General features: G+C 45.6%; 1 protein-coding gene across 2 annotated transcripts in view; it reads left to right on the top strand.

Annotated features, from left to right (window-relative positions):
- The first annotated feature begins 1,140 nt into the window (after positions 1–1,140).
- The window catches only part of LOC311434069 (adhesion G protein-coupled receptor F5-like), a 38,732-nt gene continuing 23,346 nt past the window's right edge, over positions 1,141–16,526 (top strand). Inside the window, exon 1 of one of the 2 annotated variants that reach the window (XM_084513937.1) lies at positions 1,141–1,465. The gene's annotated coding sequence lies outside the window, so the exon portion shown is untranslated. The remainder of the gene's footprint in view (positions 1,466–16,526) is intronic. The other variant, XM_084513936.1, reaches the window with a different exon arrangement.

The following is a 16,526-nucleotide window of genomic DNA, read 5'->3' as shown; positions in this document are numbered from 1 at the left end:
GCTGCTGTTAAATATAAGGAAATATAGAACACACTTGTTAATGGAAAGCACTTAAAGGTTGGGTGCACAGCCGGGGCTCCCTCTCCATGTCTTTTTCTCCCTTTCTATGCAAAAAAGTGATGTCACTGAGCACATGAGCAAAGTGCATTTGGCAGTGAAATGCCCTATTGTTCGTGCTTGCTCTTATAGTCACAAATAAGCAATCCAGATGAAGACAACAAAATGCAAAAATAAATTCTTGTTGTGTGCTGAAAGAAGGGTGCTGGTAGCTGTAGGGACTGGAGTCCTATGTTCAATTTTCCGTCTTGAGATGTCCTCAGAAGGGGAGGTCCAGATTCACCCCACTCAGTCCCTGAACACAAGTAAGGAGTGCAGCAGTCCTCAGCTGCTTCTGCAGTCAGGGGGGAGAAGTTGATGCCTCCAGAAAGCAATAAGGATGGGTGGCACGTGCCCCAGGCCACCCAATGGGTTGATGTGGGGCTCTGGTGCTGTGGCATGTTATATTCCAAGAATATCAGAGATGGTGCAAAGCTGGGAGAGCCAAAAGCAAAGTAGCCCTCACAGAATCTTTCATTTCATCAGCATATCCTCTGCACCAGGTCTGAGCCCTGAAGCTCCATCCCAAACCTTCCTGGGGAGCACTCCTTTGGTTAGGGCATGAAAATAGCCCCCAAAAGCTAGCTTGACACCAGCTTCATGGGGCAAGGCTCTCTCATGCCAATTTTCAGGGCATCTTAGCACCTTGTAGGCAAGAAAGGCACCATAGCTGAAAGCCTAAAAACACCTACAGGGCTTAGGCTCCAAATCATTGCGTATAGCAATAACTGAGGCTCCCAGAACAGTCTCCCCTATAAGAAAAGACAATTTCTTTCACTTCCAACCCCCTACTGGCTCCCAAAATGTTTTCCCCGTCTTGACATTACACTCTCCTGTGAGTACCCCCACCCCAGTGTCCCTTCCATCCACTTTCCCCCCTGCATCAGGAAATCACTTCGAAAATATTTCCCAGGTTCCTTCCTGGCCAGAGGTCATCTCCGTGCTTGGGGCTGGCAGGAACCGCTATGTTCCCTGACACAACAAACGGAGAAGGAAGATCTGCCCTGCCCATTTAGTGCTTTTGGGCTTCTGTTTTTCAGCCGCAACTCCACCCCACGCTGGTGGAGAAGGGATCGGATCCCACCGATCACAGGAAAGGGAGGTTGTGGTGCTTGTGGCTCACCAAGAATTTATCACAGGCTGATTTGCTGCAGAAAGAAAAATAAAAGAACAAAGAAAAAAAAAATACAAAACCAACCCTCCAGCCTGACAAGCAACAGCACACACACGAGGTGTGTTTTGAGCTCTGGGGAAAACAAAGGGCAGAGACCGGGGCGGGAGCTGACACTTGGATGGGAAGCTTCCTGCCCAGCAGAAGAGGACAAGTGTGGAAAGGACTCGGATAAGACCAGCACTCCTCGTCCTGCAGGTAGGGGTGATGTGCGTGCGGCACAGCACCGGGTCTCCCTGTGTGCTTCAGCAGCGTGGGGCTGGTGAAGGTGGCTTGGAGGGATGCTCAGGGCCAGATTCTTCGCATGCCCGGTAAACCTGCTGCAGGTGTCTGCTGGGGGAGCTGCGGTCAGAGCATTTCTTGTTTCGTGGTGATCGGATGATAGGCACCTGTAGGATGCTTTTGGCTTTGCCGTGTAAGAATTAAATCATTCAACATTCTGATAAAGTGCTACTGTCAGTTAGCTTGGCTAGAGAAATTGTGACTGTGACTAATCTAAACTAAACTCGGGGTAAAGAGGGATGTGCATGGCAATACTGTGTTAATCTGGTCTGCATTTATGTCCTAAGGCATGCTACATGCTTTCAGGAAAAAACAAACAAACAAACAAAAAATCAAACCAACAACAATAACAACAAAAAACGACTGAAATAACAGATTTTTTGGAGTTCTTTTTATGCTTGCAGTGGGCTGTGTCCTGGATTTGCAATGCAGATGGGATTTGCAATGCACGGTACTTTTGTCAGCTGTATGAAATGGTGGATTTGTTTTTTTTAGTGCAACCTTCGATCTCATATTAGATGATGCTTGCTGACAGGGAGGAGGGATTTGGGGCACCCAGGGCTACAGACCAAGACACTGCCATGTGCTGTGAATCTTGCATTTATCTTGTTCCTATTCTTTCCTGCCTGTGTTTTGAGCTGCTAAAACTAAGCCCAATTTTGTGGTGTCATGCTGGGGTGCTGAAGTGCTGTTCCCATTGCTCAGAGCCAGGGGGATGCAGGAGGACTTTCTGCTCCTTTCACCCTCATCAATGTGTTATAACCCCAAAAGTTCTCTTCCATCTAAATCCCTCTGGTGCAGCAGCACCTACCAGTTAAGTGATTGGGATTCAGTGAAAAGACAGACATGGTGTGACCTTCTGCAACCTTGTCTCCCTCTCCCCATCAGTGGGAAAGTGATGCTCACCTATGTGCTTAAGGAGCTTTCAGACCTAGGGGGAGAAAGGTCTGGTTTGAATGCTGTAACTCTCGCTTCCAGTGACAGTTTTATGGGAAGCAATAAGATTGTAGCAGACAAGGGAATAGCAAGGGAAAGGATGCTGGGAATCTGACAGCCTGAGGCTCCATTTCTGCTTGATCACTTGCTGCTGCATTTCTCAACCCACAGATCCTCCTTGCATCCAGAAAATTCCTCATCTACTTCTGTCACTTTACCTGTTTTGCGATGTCTGGCAAAATTGTGGAGCAAAATCTTATGCAAAGACATTTAGGGACAAATCTCTAGCATCTGGGTAGCAATGATACTTGACTGAATTCAGTAATGGCTCAGCCAGCCTAGCAGGAACCTGATGTGAGCATTTGGCATTATTTGACTTCCCTAGAACTTCTCCTCTGAGTTTACCTCCGGTGATCCAGGTTTAAAAAACAAACAAACAGAGAACATGCGTAGGCTCTAGGAAGATATCTTTGTCCTAATCTCCTTGATTATTTTTATTTTTTTAACACCTCTTAGACAGGCTTAATAAAGCACTTTTCCAAGTCTGAATTGGAGACGTGGGAAATTCCTCAAACTAGGCAGAGCTTCCTCTCATTGTTAAAACACAAAAGGCCAGCGCAGCCTTTACTAGATTTCCTTTTTTTAACCCATTCACCCTATCAAGAAGGCCGCTGCCTTGCATGGCAGCGGTTCCTGGTTAGCCAGAAGGAATGAGGGATTACAGTAAGACAGTACAGATGTGAATTGCATCATCTGTGAGGGCATCATTAGCCTTGGGGCTATATGAATGACAACTGAAGTGATTTGCTGCTGAAATAAATCTCCATCCTGTTTGAGAATCACGGCTTTTTAAGGCAGAATGGGATCACTTTACAGCAAAACCAACCTCCTTTCAGAAGAAAACCACCTGCAGTTTTGCACGAAGCAGTCTCTTAGGACGGTCACCTCAAAGATGGGTCCAATTGCCATTCATGAGCTGATCCACAGTAACCACAGGGTTATGTGGAGTTTATTTCTCAAATGATCTTGCACATTGCTCTGTCTGCCTATGGGCAGCTACCACCCATCAGCTAATCTGATCCAGCACCTGCTGTGTGTGGGATCGGACCAGCTTGACCCCCTTATCTGTGTTCAGCAGCATCCTGCCCGGGGGCTGAGCCAGTGCTGGGTGAAGGCAGAAGCTAGAGGGCTGGGATGAGAAAAGCAGGGAGCACAGGGCCACAGTGAGCTGGAGATGTTGCATTAGGAAAGTAGGTGAGATGGAAGACACAAGGTGTACAGAGTCTGTCTGGGAAGGAGTTAACTTTCCTTATTCATCACCTTAAGGTGCTGCAGTTTGGATGTGTTGCTAAAACATGTGTTGATAGCACACCGGTGTTTCTGTGTTGTTGTTATGAGCACATCAGCAGAGTGGAGCACTGTTATTGCTCAACAGTGCTGCACAGTATCGAGACTTTTCTCAGCTGCAGGCTGGGAGGGGACAGAGCTGGGAAAGCTTCCCCAAATTGGCAAAAGGGCTATTTCATACCATATAATGACATATTAAGTGATAAAAAACAGAGGTGGTGGTGAGCAGGGGGCAGCAGGCAGGGTTATATTGCAAAGTGGCCACTGCATGGAGCCTGACCGGGCATCAGTCTGCTTGGGGGAAGTGGTGAGTGATTGCCTTTACATCACTTACTGGTCTGTCTTTATCTTGACCAATGAGTTTTCTAACTTTTTCATCTTTCTGTTCTCTCCCCCATCCCATTAGCATGTGGGGAACAAGTGAGCTGCAGGCCAGGGTCAACACCCCACAGCAGTATATCTAGCCCACTTTTCAGTGGGCAATGGACCACTTCTGAATAAGCAAGAAGGCTTTTACCAGCCCGGAACAACCCGTTTGATCCTCTGTGTGATCTCAGTCAGCTGACTTACACAAAGTCACGTTCGTTTTAGGAAGAACTCAAAGGTCACCTGAAATTGACTGTTCCTGGCATTGAAATCCTTCCTCCTGGCCTCATTTGCCTGCACGGTATTTCCACAGCTTACACTCTATCAAGCTGATAGCCCAGGGTTATTATGATTATGGTTATTACTACCCCAGCTTCTCCCTAAATGAAGCAGGGAGAGCTCAGACCATGCTAGTTTGGCACAAGGACAGCAAGGGTCTGCGTTGTTGGCTGCTGTCAGCCCAGGCTCTGCTTAACCCCACGTCAGCAGGAGAGAACATGCTGTGGCAAGCTGGGTTGGAGGATGCCTGTGAGTAGCAGAGCGGTATGGATTCCCCATTTAAACCTTATTGCGAAACATTAATTTCCAAATGACTTCCCCAAAAACATAATAGGGCTGTGATCTAGTATGCAATTTACTGTTCTCAGAAATTCTTCAAAAAAGGCAGAGCTTCCCTTCATTGTTCGTGCACAGAGGAAAAGCTGTACTAGAGTTCCTGCTTCAGCTCGCTCTTGTGACCACAAACTTGGCCTTTGACAACCGTCAGGTCGAGTGTGTAAAAACCATCTTCATTCCAAAGCCACCCCTACGTGCCTTGTGACAGGCTCTTCACAGCATGGCCCTGATCCCTAAATGGCTTTGCTCTTCCTTCTGGAGGGAGAAATTCTTGCATGGGGTCTTTAAAATCTTGGTTTCCTGACCCAGTTGCTGAAATCCTGGATAAGCCTGTGCATGCCTCAAGCCTGTCCAGCTGTAAAACAAGCCTGAGGACACTTCCTTCCGTTCACTGTCTGTCTTGTTTCAAGCCCACAGTTTAAAAAGTCCAGTTGCTCTTTGTAACCACAGGTCTTTAGCTAAGGACACTCAAGAGGTTTTGTGCTACTAACAAAAATCTGTCCCAAAAGCTTCCTGCTCTCTTCCTGAATGTCTCATTTCCAGCGAACCTTTCAACAGTGGCTTCAGCACTGTTTCAGCACTGCATTACCAGACTTGGTGTAGACCTAGTCCGTCTGACAGCAGTCAATGGAATGTTCCTCTGTCCCTAATGTAAATGCAGATGCTTTTGAGGGTGCTTTGACTTAGATTGCCTGTATGGTCAGTGAAGAGAAACACAGGTGCCTCTGTAGATTTGCCACAGGACATGGCAAAGGACCAGCCTCTTCCCACTGAGGGCAGAGGAGCAGAAGAACATTCCTAATCCCAAAACATCCCTATTTTGTCTTAGACAATGCTAGAATTTAGGAGAAACATGTGCAACAGAAACAGTGCAGCATGGGAGACTGGAGTTGTTCCCTGATTGTGTTAGGACACAGCTCACCTCCAGATGCCTGAACTCTCCCCTTCCCTCCAAAGCAAGGCATGGTAGGCGGTGCTGCTGTCTGGGAAGAGCCCCTGGTCCATGTTGTCCTTTGAATCATTCCTGTGAGTTTTGGGACAGAAAGCTGGTTGGCATTGGCTGTGCCAGGGAACAGGGTAACTATCGAACTAGAAAAACCTGACAGAAAAAGACCTCGGGAGGCCATCTACTCCACCCTATATTTCATAGCAGGTATTTGTTTAAGCTCTCCCAAGAAATCTCCAGGGCCTGAGAAATGCCACTCATCATGATTCTACGTTGATGACATTAGGCCTTGTTCTCACACCTAATGCCAGTGATGAAGATCATTGAAACACAGAATCGCAGAATGGTTTGGCTTGGAGGGGACCTTAAAGCCCATCCTGTTCCAGACCCATACCATGGCAGGGACACCTCCCACCAGCCCCATCCAGCCTGGCCTCAGGCACTGCCAGGGATGGTGCACCCACAGCTTCTCGGGGCATCCTGCAACAGGGCCTCACTGCCCTCTGAGTGAAGAATTTCTTCCATATATCTAATCTAAACCTCCCCTCTTTCAGTTTAAAGCTGTTACCCTTTGTCCTACTGTCGTGGTTCCGCTCGAGTGGGCAGCCAAGCTCCACCACAGCCGCTCTCTCACTCCCCCTCCTCAAAGAGAAATGGGGAGAAAATATGTGAAAAGGGGCTCAAGGGTTGAGATAAGGATGAGAAAATCACGCAATAATTATTGTAACGGGCAAAACAGACTCGGCATAAGAAGATAGTAAGATTTATTGCCTATTACTAACAAGTGAGAGAAGTAAGAAAACAAAGGAAAAAGCAAACCAAAAGCACCTTCCCCCCCATCCACCCTCTTCCACCTCCTCCCCCCGAGCGGCACAGGGGAACGGGGGAATGGGGGTTATGGTCAGTCTACAGCACTTCTTCTCTGCCGCTCCTTCTCAGTCACTCTCGTCCCCTGTGCTGTGGGGTCCCACCCACGGGATGCAGTCCTTGATGAACTGATCCAGCGTGGGCTTCCCACAGGCAGCAGCTCTTCCAGAACTGCTCCAGATATGGGTCCGTACCACGGGGTCCATCCCTCAGGAGAAAACTGCTCCAACCTGGCTCCTCTACGGGCAGCAGCTCCTGCCAGGTCACCTGCTCCTGCGTGGTCTCCTCTCCACGGGCTACAGGTCCGGCCTGGAATCTGCTCTGGCAGGGGTCTTCCACAGGCGGCAGCCTCCGTCGGTGCAGGGCCACCTGCTCCACCGTGGTCTCCTCCACGGGCTGCAGCATGGAACCCTGCTCCACCGTGGTACTCCATGGGCTGCAGGGGGACATCCTGCTTCTCCATGGTCCTCACCACAGGCCACAGGGGACTTCTGCTCTGGCGCCTGGAGCACCTCTCCCTCTCCCTCACTGACCTTGGCACCTGCAAGGCTGTTCTCTCACTCCCAGCTGCTGTCTGGCGCAGCGTTTTTTTCCCTGTCTTAAATATGCTCTCACAGAGGCGCAAAACAACATCGCTTATTGGCTCAGATCTGGAAAACAATGGGGCCCTTCCCAAACATGGGGCAGCTTCTAGATCTTTCTCACAGAAACCACCCCTATGGCTCCCTGCTACCAAAACCTTGCCACGTAAACCCACTACACCTACCACTACAACCCCTGTCAGAGTCCCTCTCCTGCTTTTCTGTAGGCCCCCTTAGGTGTAGGCACAGGAAGGCTGCTGTGAGGTCTCCCTGGAGCCTTCCCTTCTCCAGGCTGAACAACCCCAACCCCCTCTGCCTGTCTTCACAGGAGAGGTGCTCCAGCCTCTGATCCAGATGAAAGAACTTGGATGATTCTAAAAACATCATAGATATATGTAGCCTTCACAGAATTTAAACAGCAGCACTATTTAGTATTTCTGAGTTATGCTGCTCTCTGAAAGACAGACCAGTACAAAAATAATAAGGCTGGAACTGAGATTAGTCAAACAAAATTTAATTAATTTTCTTCTGAGGGTTGATCATTAGAGAAGGGAGATACGGACAGCAGAGACCTGGCTTCCCTCATCTGGGAGATTTTCCTCCATTTACGTGATTTTGTGCCTAAAACGTGGATGCTACTTTTTGCTTGTACATTTGTACAGTTGCTAGGTGTGACGGGCCAGGCCTTACGCAGGAAATGCCTGCTGTCCAGAGCAGGGCTGTATAAACTCCAAATGGCTGACACCTGCACAGCTTGCAGCAGCTTCCTACACAGCGGGCTGCGCTTGCAGCAATAACAGGAAAAAAAAATCAAGAGGTTAATAAAACGAAACTAGCAGGAAGCATGCAGTCATCAGACTTTCTAGTACTTCAGTACTTTAGTACTTCTATAGAAATAACCTGTGGCTGGCCTGACTTAGGGACCTAATCCAAAACTCATTGACGGCCATCGAAATTCCACTTTGACGGATGTAGTTAGGCCTCAGTCTTTACTCTGTAAATACAGGAGTACATGGATACTCCCACCTTCCCTGTACCCACACACAGCTGAGTTCCAAATCTATTGCTTCATTAAAGCTGGCTGTGAGGTAGGCCTGCCGCTGATAACTGCAGACGCTCCGAAAAGGATGAGGAGGTGAAGGGAAAGTTAATGGCCACATCTCTTCTCCCATAGCAGCCATCAGCAGTGAGCTAATGCCTCCAGATAGGCACCTTTCAGAACATCCAGCATACAGCTACGTGCAAAGAGCTACAACACAGACTTGCATTGTTTCACATTTTCTTTTTGTTGTTTTTATTTTTACTTTGTTTCTCCTATAATGCTCCAACAAGGAGCAGGAGCCTTTAGATGGGGCTGGACAAAGCCTCCTGAGCAGAGGGGAGAAAGAAATGCCAGGAATAGGTCAAGAATTGGGCAGGGCTTTCTTTTCCCAGGAAGGTGATGATTGAAATGCTTTTTCCACTTTGGTTGCAGCTACTGCTATTTTCAGCTCTGAATATCAAAGCTCATGGAGCATTCATCTCTTCACTTGTGACTGCCATGACATCTGTTTGTGCATAACTAACTCACCAAAAATAAAAATTGCCAACACCTGAAACCTGTACCTCCATTCAAGCCCCACACATCCTTTAGCATAACCAGCTACCTCGACCCCCCGCACCATGCTAGGCACAAAACTAGAATGTCACAGATAAAGTATCTCAGCCTGTTTGAGTCCTTATCACTGAGCTGTTCGATGTGGAGTCCTTGATTAATTTGTGTTTATTTCAGTTTTGTTTTCATTCAGATGTGTTATCTAAGGTTAGCGCAATTTCCCCCACCCCCCTTTTCCCTTTTAGCCAACTCTCCCATGAAATATTGTTGTGACTGGGTGTGTGTTTCTTAAAGTCATTGTGTGCTTTATGTCTGAAACAAACATCGTCTGATCATCCAACTTATTACGCACTCCCCAAAGGTCAAATTTTAGGCATAAAATAGAAAGTTTGTGTTGTGGCTGAGGACGAACAAACAAGACAGGCACTAAAAACAAGGTTTTTAGCCCCAGAGATCAAGTCTGGGAAAAAAAAAAATAAATCTCAGTGGCTGTTTAAAAAGGGTAAAATTCAGGGCAACTATGCAGCTAGATTATCTTATGCCAGCCCCATATCTGCTCTCTTCACACCTTCTCATCATTAGCATCTCTTGCTTCCTCTCTCCATGTGTCCTTCATCTCCACAGATCTCCTGGCATCATAAGCCTTTCATAAGAAATGCCTGAAGGGAGAAAGAGCTATTTAAGCCACAGGAAAATGATGGTGCAGGGAAATGAAGTTTAATTCAGTTGAAAAAAAAAATTATAACACAAATGGAAAGGTGAAAAGCAGAGCAAGTGGCAAGGAGGTGGGATGACTGCTGTGCTAGAATGACATAGACAGCCTAGACAGCATTTGGGGAATATAAAAGCAATATGTGCTGCTATGAGGCCATGGAGAACTTGTGTCATCCAGCTTGTTAAATAAGAACCAAACCTGACCCTAAAAGGTGTGCTCACCTCTGCTTCTGCTGGGACTGCCACCAACTCCCCCCAAGAGGGACCACATTCCCAGACACAGAATACAGAAATGTTTCAGCCATCAGGAATAAAATCTTGGATGGCTGCATCAGGATGAATAATTCTGTGTATTCTAACACAGAAATGCTTGCTTCAGCTTATACTTCTTTGCTTTCATAACCCCTTGCCAAAGAAGCCACTCCAAAATCAGTGCTTCTTCATTCCTCCCCATCAGTTATTTATTTATACATATTTTCTAGCTCCCCCCAAGCCTTCTTTTCTCCAGGCTGAACAGTCTGAGCTCTCTCATCATCCCCTGGTACAACAGATGCTCCGGCCCCTTAATCATCTTTGTATGCCCATGTCTCTCATGTATTGGGGAGCCCAGAACTGGACAGCGTGCTTTAGATACACCCAGAACTGGGAAATCTCAGTGCTAACTTTGGTATGAAATGGAAGTGTTGCTCCAAAGGCTCTAGAAAGGAGACGTGGCTGGGCAGGCTGAGAGAAGCTACCAAAAGTGCCTGCCTGTTAGAGAGAAGAAGGTGGACGTCTGGGAGTGGGACAAAAGGTGGAATAAGCAGGGACCTACTGAATGAATAGAGATCTGAGCTCAGGACCCTAAGCAATGAGCCATGGGGCTGTGTGTCTACAGAAGCCGCCTAGCCACCAGACATGAACCACTGAACCCTGCTGCGAGGGTCCATAAAAACCACTGAACCCTACTGCAATGGTCCATAAAAACCACTGAACCCTACTGCAAGGTCCATAAAAACCACTGAACCCTGCTGCAAGAATCCATGCCAAGAATATGTTGTTCCTGCCTCAGGTACTACCCAGGTGCCTCTGAATCATGCACACCATAAAGCCATGAGCAACGTGGACACAATCTCCCTGCCAAAGATGGAGCCATCTGCTCTGGAGAAAAGTTAGTCTTCAGCAAGCCTTCCCTATTCAAACACCATGAAATGGCTGCAAGTGCCAGTGAGGTTTGTTACCTAGCCTCACGATAGAGGAAGGCCAAAGACCACCATTAGTGGGGCAACGTCCCAGGCAGGTCAGCTAACCAGAACCCATGACGGGGCTAATGTCTTGTCAAATGTGGCAGAGTGTCTCACCTTCTTCCTTCCTTGAGCTAATATTTAGCCAAAAATTATTGCAGTTAATGCTTATTCATGTCAGAATACCCTCACTGATCCAGCAGATTGCTGTTCTGCCCTGATGAGCAGTAAGTCCAACTGCTAACCTTTCCAAGAGGGAAAGGAAGAGGCTGGTTGGTACTCTTCATTCTGTATGGAAGTGCTCATGAAAACCTCTGTCTGCTGTTCTCAGAGCATCAGGACTGCCTGAAGGATGTGGTACTTCAGCCATTCAACTGGGCAGTTTTCTGTGCTATCTGTCTGGCTGAATGGGTCCTATTCCAGCTGCTGTGCCTTGCATACTTGAGTCTTGGGACGTTTTCTTCTTCTTGCAGGAAGTCCTGCTTGGTCACGGTACAATTTGAGCCTGTTCTGCTGAATGCTAGGAACAAATTAATTTTCATTTTCCATTTAGACTGAGTATGTAGAAGGGTCATGAGTAACTCATAGGAAGGCTTACGGAGGAACAGAGGAATTTAAAGTTGTAGGCCAAGAAGGAAAAGTGTTTTCTTTGTAAACAAGGATAGAAAATGTGACATAATGTAGACAAGGGAATGAATAAGAGCTCTTCTCTGGAAATATCTTATCATGTGGGAAAAAAAACCTTGATAAGGATGTAGATGCAGTTCAGCACCTCTGTGCTTGAACTGGGGGGAATATTGTGTTGGAGTGATCCAGAAGGGAATTTCTGAATGTGCCTAAGGTGGAAGTAGCAGAGTCCAAACACTGCCCTGAGAACCCAGATCAGGAAGAGCATGTCTCCCCTGAATCTCTTTCAACATAAAATTAGTGCCAACTTAAACTTCATTTATTACACAGAAATTAAAGCGTTGCAGAAAAAAAAAAAAAAAAAAAAAAAAAAAAAAAGGTTATTAGAAGGTAAATAAGCTGTCTACCTTATGCCCCATCCTACAGACTGAGTATTCTTTATTTAGCCTTTATTCTGAGGCAGAATAAAGGGCTCTCTCCCATGTCAGCAATTCTTTGCCTGTTCATTAAAATCTCCACTGAAGGGAAATTTGCAGCTGCCCTGGGAAGCCCAATGCAGTACTTTGAACCTTTCAGCTACATGTTCTCTATAGCCACCAACATATTTGTCTTTGCTTCAGACTGTGTGGTTTCATGTCACCCTTCACCTAGCCAACACCATGAACATTCATGTAAATCCCTTACGAAGTGACATACTGTTACTGTGTCCTCAGCTGAATCTTCTCTAAACCAAACAACCTTCTACCTGTCCTCATAGGTCATGTTCCACTCGTATCTTAGCATTCACATGGATCTCCTTTGGATACTCTCCAATACAGCAACATCCAGACACAGCACTACAGCCAAGGCATCAACAGCACCAAGTAGTTGCAATCTTGTTACCTTCTAGATCTTAAAGTAAGAATACTCATTAATAAACCTCAGAATGAGGTTACCCTTATTTTCTATAACATCACACTGAGTAGATTTAAGTAGCAATATGCTAGGACCCCCCTCCAGATCCCTTTTTGCAATAATGAGGTGGGAAAAAAACATATAAAGTTACATGAGAGAGATAAGAAATGAAGTCCCAGACATTTCTAGATGCCCAAAACCTTTTGTCTCAAAGTAATCTGTCCATTAATTTATTTATGACTAGGATTCACTCTGTCTCTTCATTTGTAAAACACATTTTTAACCATACAAAATTCAGACTTAAGAATAGTAAGAATGGCAAATACTGTGAGAACCTGCAGCGTTGCATTCAGCTTCTGAGAGGCTTTGCTGTCCTTTTGTGAGTTCAGGATCCAAGTGGCAATGGGATTTGATTACACAAATTGCTGAGATGCTGGTTAGACTCTAGAGATAAGACTTACTGAAGTGCCAATAGCCATGACAGGAACAGAATAAAGTTGGGTGAGTCAAGAGGGCTGTGTCTTGTTAAATTCATTTCTAGGTTGTTTCCACAGCTACTTTTGCTTTGAACTATCTCTCAAGTACCTATGTGGGAACATTACCCTGGTCTATTTTGTTCACATCAGATGAAATGTATTAATCTGCTGTTGTAACAGCACATTCCCAGTAAATTACTGCATCAGCTTAGCTCTGCCTTGTTTTGGATGAGTGCTCCTCCTTCAGAACAGATATCCTCTAACTCACCCTTTGCTTGATTTTCTCAAAGTGCAGCCTCAGATACTTAAAGTACAAGTGCTCCAGGGCTGAAACGTCAAAACTTTTAACCCCAGGAAGTTAACAGTTCCTGGCAACATGACTTTATATGACGAATGAGTACAGGAAAGAAAAAAGAAAAAAAAAAGGCAGATGATTAGGGCATCCCTTTGTGCTCACATACCATGTTGATTATGTAGCTAATGTTCTGACATTGTGCAGCTTTCACGCTCTCCTGCAAATCTTGCAAACCAAGATTTCTCATACCTTTTAAGCTGCAATTTGATGAAATACTATTTTGAGCAGAAACCCTATCTTAAGGAATCATTTCTCCTTGCTGACTGCCACCCATCCCTACGACACAAGGTGCTGTTGGTTAAAATTGTTTGAAAGCCACCGAAGGAAAACAAACAAACAAACAAACAAACAAAACAAACAAACAAAAAAACTCATGCTGAACTGCTTCCCAGGGCAGAAGGGACAAGGTACCCATCTCACTCTCCTGGCCCCTCGTGCCCTCCTCTCTTCCTTCCTTTCCTCTCCCCTGCCTGGGAGCTGCTCCTCTCCTTACCCGAGCCTTGGCACTCACTGTGCCCTTCTCTGAGCTGATTAAACTCGCTCAGATGAAAGCAAGGTAGATGCTTTGTTTCTGGTTTGCATTTCCGCAGGGCCAGGGAGTTAAATCAGCTCAGACAAAGGCCTGGAAAGAGCGAGCACATGGTCAGCAGTAAAACCCCTCTGAAGAGGCAGAGGTGGTTGCACTTAGCACTGTAGATGTAGCCTCTGTTTTCTGTTTGTTCAGATTCCTGAACCAGTTTGGGTGGGGATTAAACTGGATCAGTGCCACTTCTCAGAGGGAATTTGCAGCCACATACCATGACAACCTCAGAACCTTCCATAAATACAAAGGCTGTATGGCAAACTTTACTAAACTCATTTTGCTTCTTGGTACCACCAAGGGCAACCCAAACTATGCCCAATTACAGCCATCCCTCCTGTTCCCCTGCAAGAGCCAATTTCAGTTAGCAACTAGACCCTATTGAAGCCGTTGGACCAGCTCTCATGCCACAACCCTTTAATTTGGGAATATAGAAGTGGGAAAGGGATGGCACCTCAACAGGCACCTTGCTGACTTGGTTTGCTTGCATTTCCCTTACGTGTTGTGGCAATGTGAGGCCTTTATGGCTTGACTTAATTGTCTTCCTTGGAGACTTATGCACCTTTGGGATCCCCATATACATCCTGCCTGGCCTTCAGATGCTGTATGGTGACCCTGGAGATCCTGGGCCATGTCTGCCTCCTCCATGTGGCTATTGTTCCTCCTGGGTTTCTTACTAGAAGTCAAGACCTCCACAGGGAACATTTCCAGCGTTGCGGGGAACAGGAAATCTTTCCAAGGACTTTCCAAGCTGCTGAATAAACCACTGGCTCAGAAAGTCCCCCACAACACAAGGTTGGACTGATGTCCCCTCTTTGTGCAGGGAGTTCCTGGATCTAGATTGGCTTCAAGGTAGAAATGTAGATAACACTGCAGAGCTTCCCCTGGTTTCTGGGAATTTCCTACTTCTTCCCCACCATTCACAGTGGTGGTAATTGTGCAGCTTCTCTGAGGGCATCAGTGCACATCCCTAGTGCCCGTCAGGTCCAGCCTGACACAGGGAGCATGCTGCCAGCTCAGGCAGGAAAAAAATTTAGTTTTGTTCTAGGTTGTTTAAATCAAATCCACAAATATTTTGCCATAGCTGCAAAGCACGATTTTACTGTTTTCAGTCCTCAATACCCTCTTTTTTCTTAGAACAAAGCAGGTTAGTAGCAGCCCTGGAACAAGTTAGTCCACTTGACAAAGTAATCTGCAGATAAGATGCTGACAGACTGAGATCAGTGCAGGGGGAAACAATGCATGCTACCTTTTGAATGGTATCAGGAAATTTCTCCTCTTGAAATGCTTTGTGGTTTTTCATCAGCGGAACCTCTGGTCAGCCTCACACTTGAAAATCAAGCCCAGGCTCTGGAGGCAACATGCTTTCTGGGTGGCAGTTAGAATATCGGGTAATTATCCTTGTTCCTGTGTCTCAGTTTCCCTTTGAGGGAGGTCAGAATATCTGGACTGTAGCAGAAAGCTGAGGATGTTTAAGATGGATCTAATTAGAAGACCACTTTGAATCACCTATAAAGGTAAACCCTTCTGTATCGCTGTCTGTCATCTCTATTTTCTAAGATATTTGGGATGGTAACTGTTGTGCTGGGTGGATTTGCGAGCGAGGGTGTAATTATTTTGCAATGTTTATGAACAAGAGGAACTTAGAGAAGTAAAAAGGAAGTCATGCAGATCACCTGTGTCCTGGTTACAGGGAGACTTGGCTGGTCACCTCTAGAAATCTTCTGCATTTTAGAGCTAGCTTTAGACAACATTTTTCAGCCTGAATGCTACAGAAAAGGAATTTGGTAGCAAACACGGGCTGCTTTAGCTCACCAGGGCTTTTTGAATTGAAGACAGTTGTTGCTGTCTAGGAGATAGTTTGTATGCCTAATGGTGAATCTGTCCACATAGCTGCTGTTTTTCTAACTGTATTATATAGATACTAGAGAAATTGATCACTGAAAAATTTATACCAATTCCCTTTTTCAGCAAGAAATTAAATGAACAAGGGGGGCGTCCACACTACATGAGAAGGGCATTACTATTTTTCCCCATTTGCAATTAGAAATATCAAATTTGATAGTCTTCTGGCTTTCTAGCCATTGGTTTGGGATTTTTGGACTTTTAACTGGTGATTGAACTTTGAATAGCAGCATGGTTCTTATTTACGTAAGTTTCCATCTATATAGTTTATTGTGCACACAATTAATAGGGTACTTAGTCTCAGCTACATGGTTGCACAAAGGATGTATTTGAAAATAGAGGCTGACCCACAACATTTGAATATGAATGCAAGTTTGCAAACTGTGGAAAGATAAATGCAAAACTGTAGCAGATGCTGTTTAACCTCCTCATAAACTTTGTTTTTAATTACCTTTTTTCCTTGCTATTGTCTGTTTTATTGACCAGTTATCACTGAAGTACAATTTCATTGCATGCATTAAGCTAATGTACCATATGCTGTGAGTATAAGCTGCATATACAAAAGCATCGGAAATCTTGGTTTTGTTAGTGCTTCTTTTATAAAGTCATGTCATAATCTCAAGGGCTTGTGTCACAGCTGATAACTTGGCAGTGTTTCCCTCTTGATCCATCTTGGTCTTGAGGTCTGCTAGGGGCATGGGAGTCTTGATGTTGTCAGCAGTGGATGCTGTCTTCAAAATTGCAGAATAGCCTCTTTTGTAGAATTCTGGATGCACTAATGGAGGTGCTCAGGAAACTGAGGAGACACCTATTTTTCCCAACATTTTTTTTTTTCCAGTTCTGACAGACATCCATCCATTGAACAAAATAAGTATGTGATTATATTTTTTATGGATTTGGCAGGGAGGAGATATTCTGGACCAGTGAGATGTCTCGCTTTCTGTTTTTTTC

This window comes from Aythya ferina (assembly GCF_964211825.1).
Source record: "Aythya ferina genome assembly, chromosome: 3".
In the NCBI taxonomy this organism is placed as follows: domain Eukaryota; kingdom Metazoa; phylum Chordata; class Aves; order Anseriformes; family Anatidae; genus Aythya; species Aythya ferina.
Note: the sequence above shows the minus strand (reverse complement) of the source record. Positions and strands in the feature narration are given on the sequence as shown.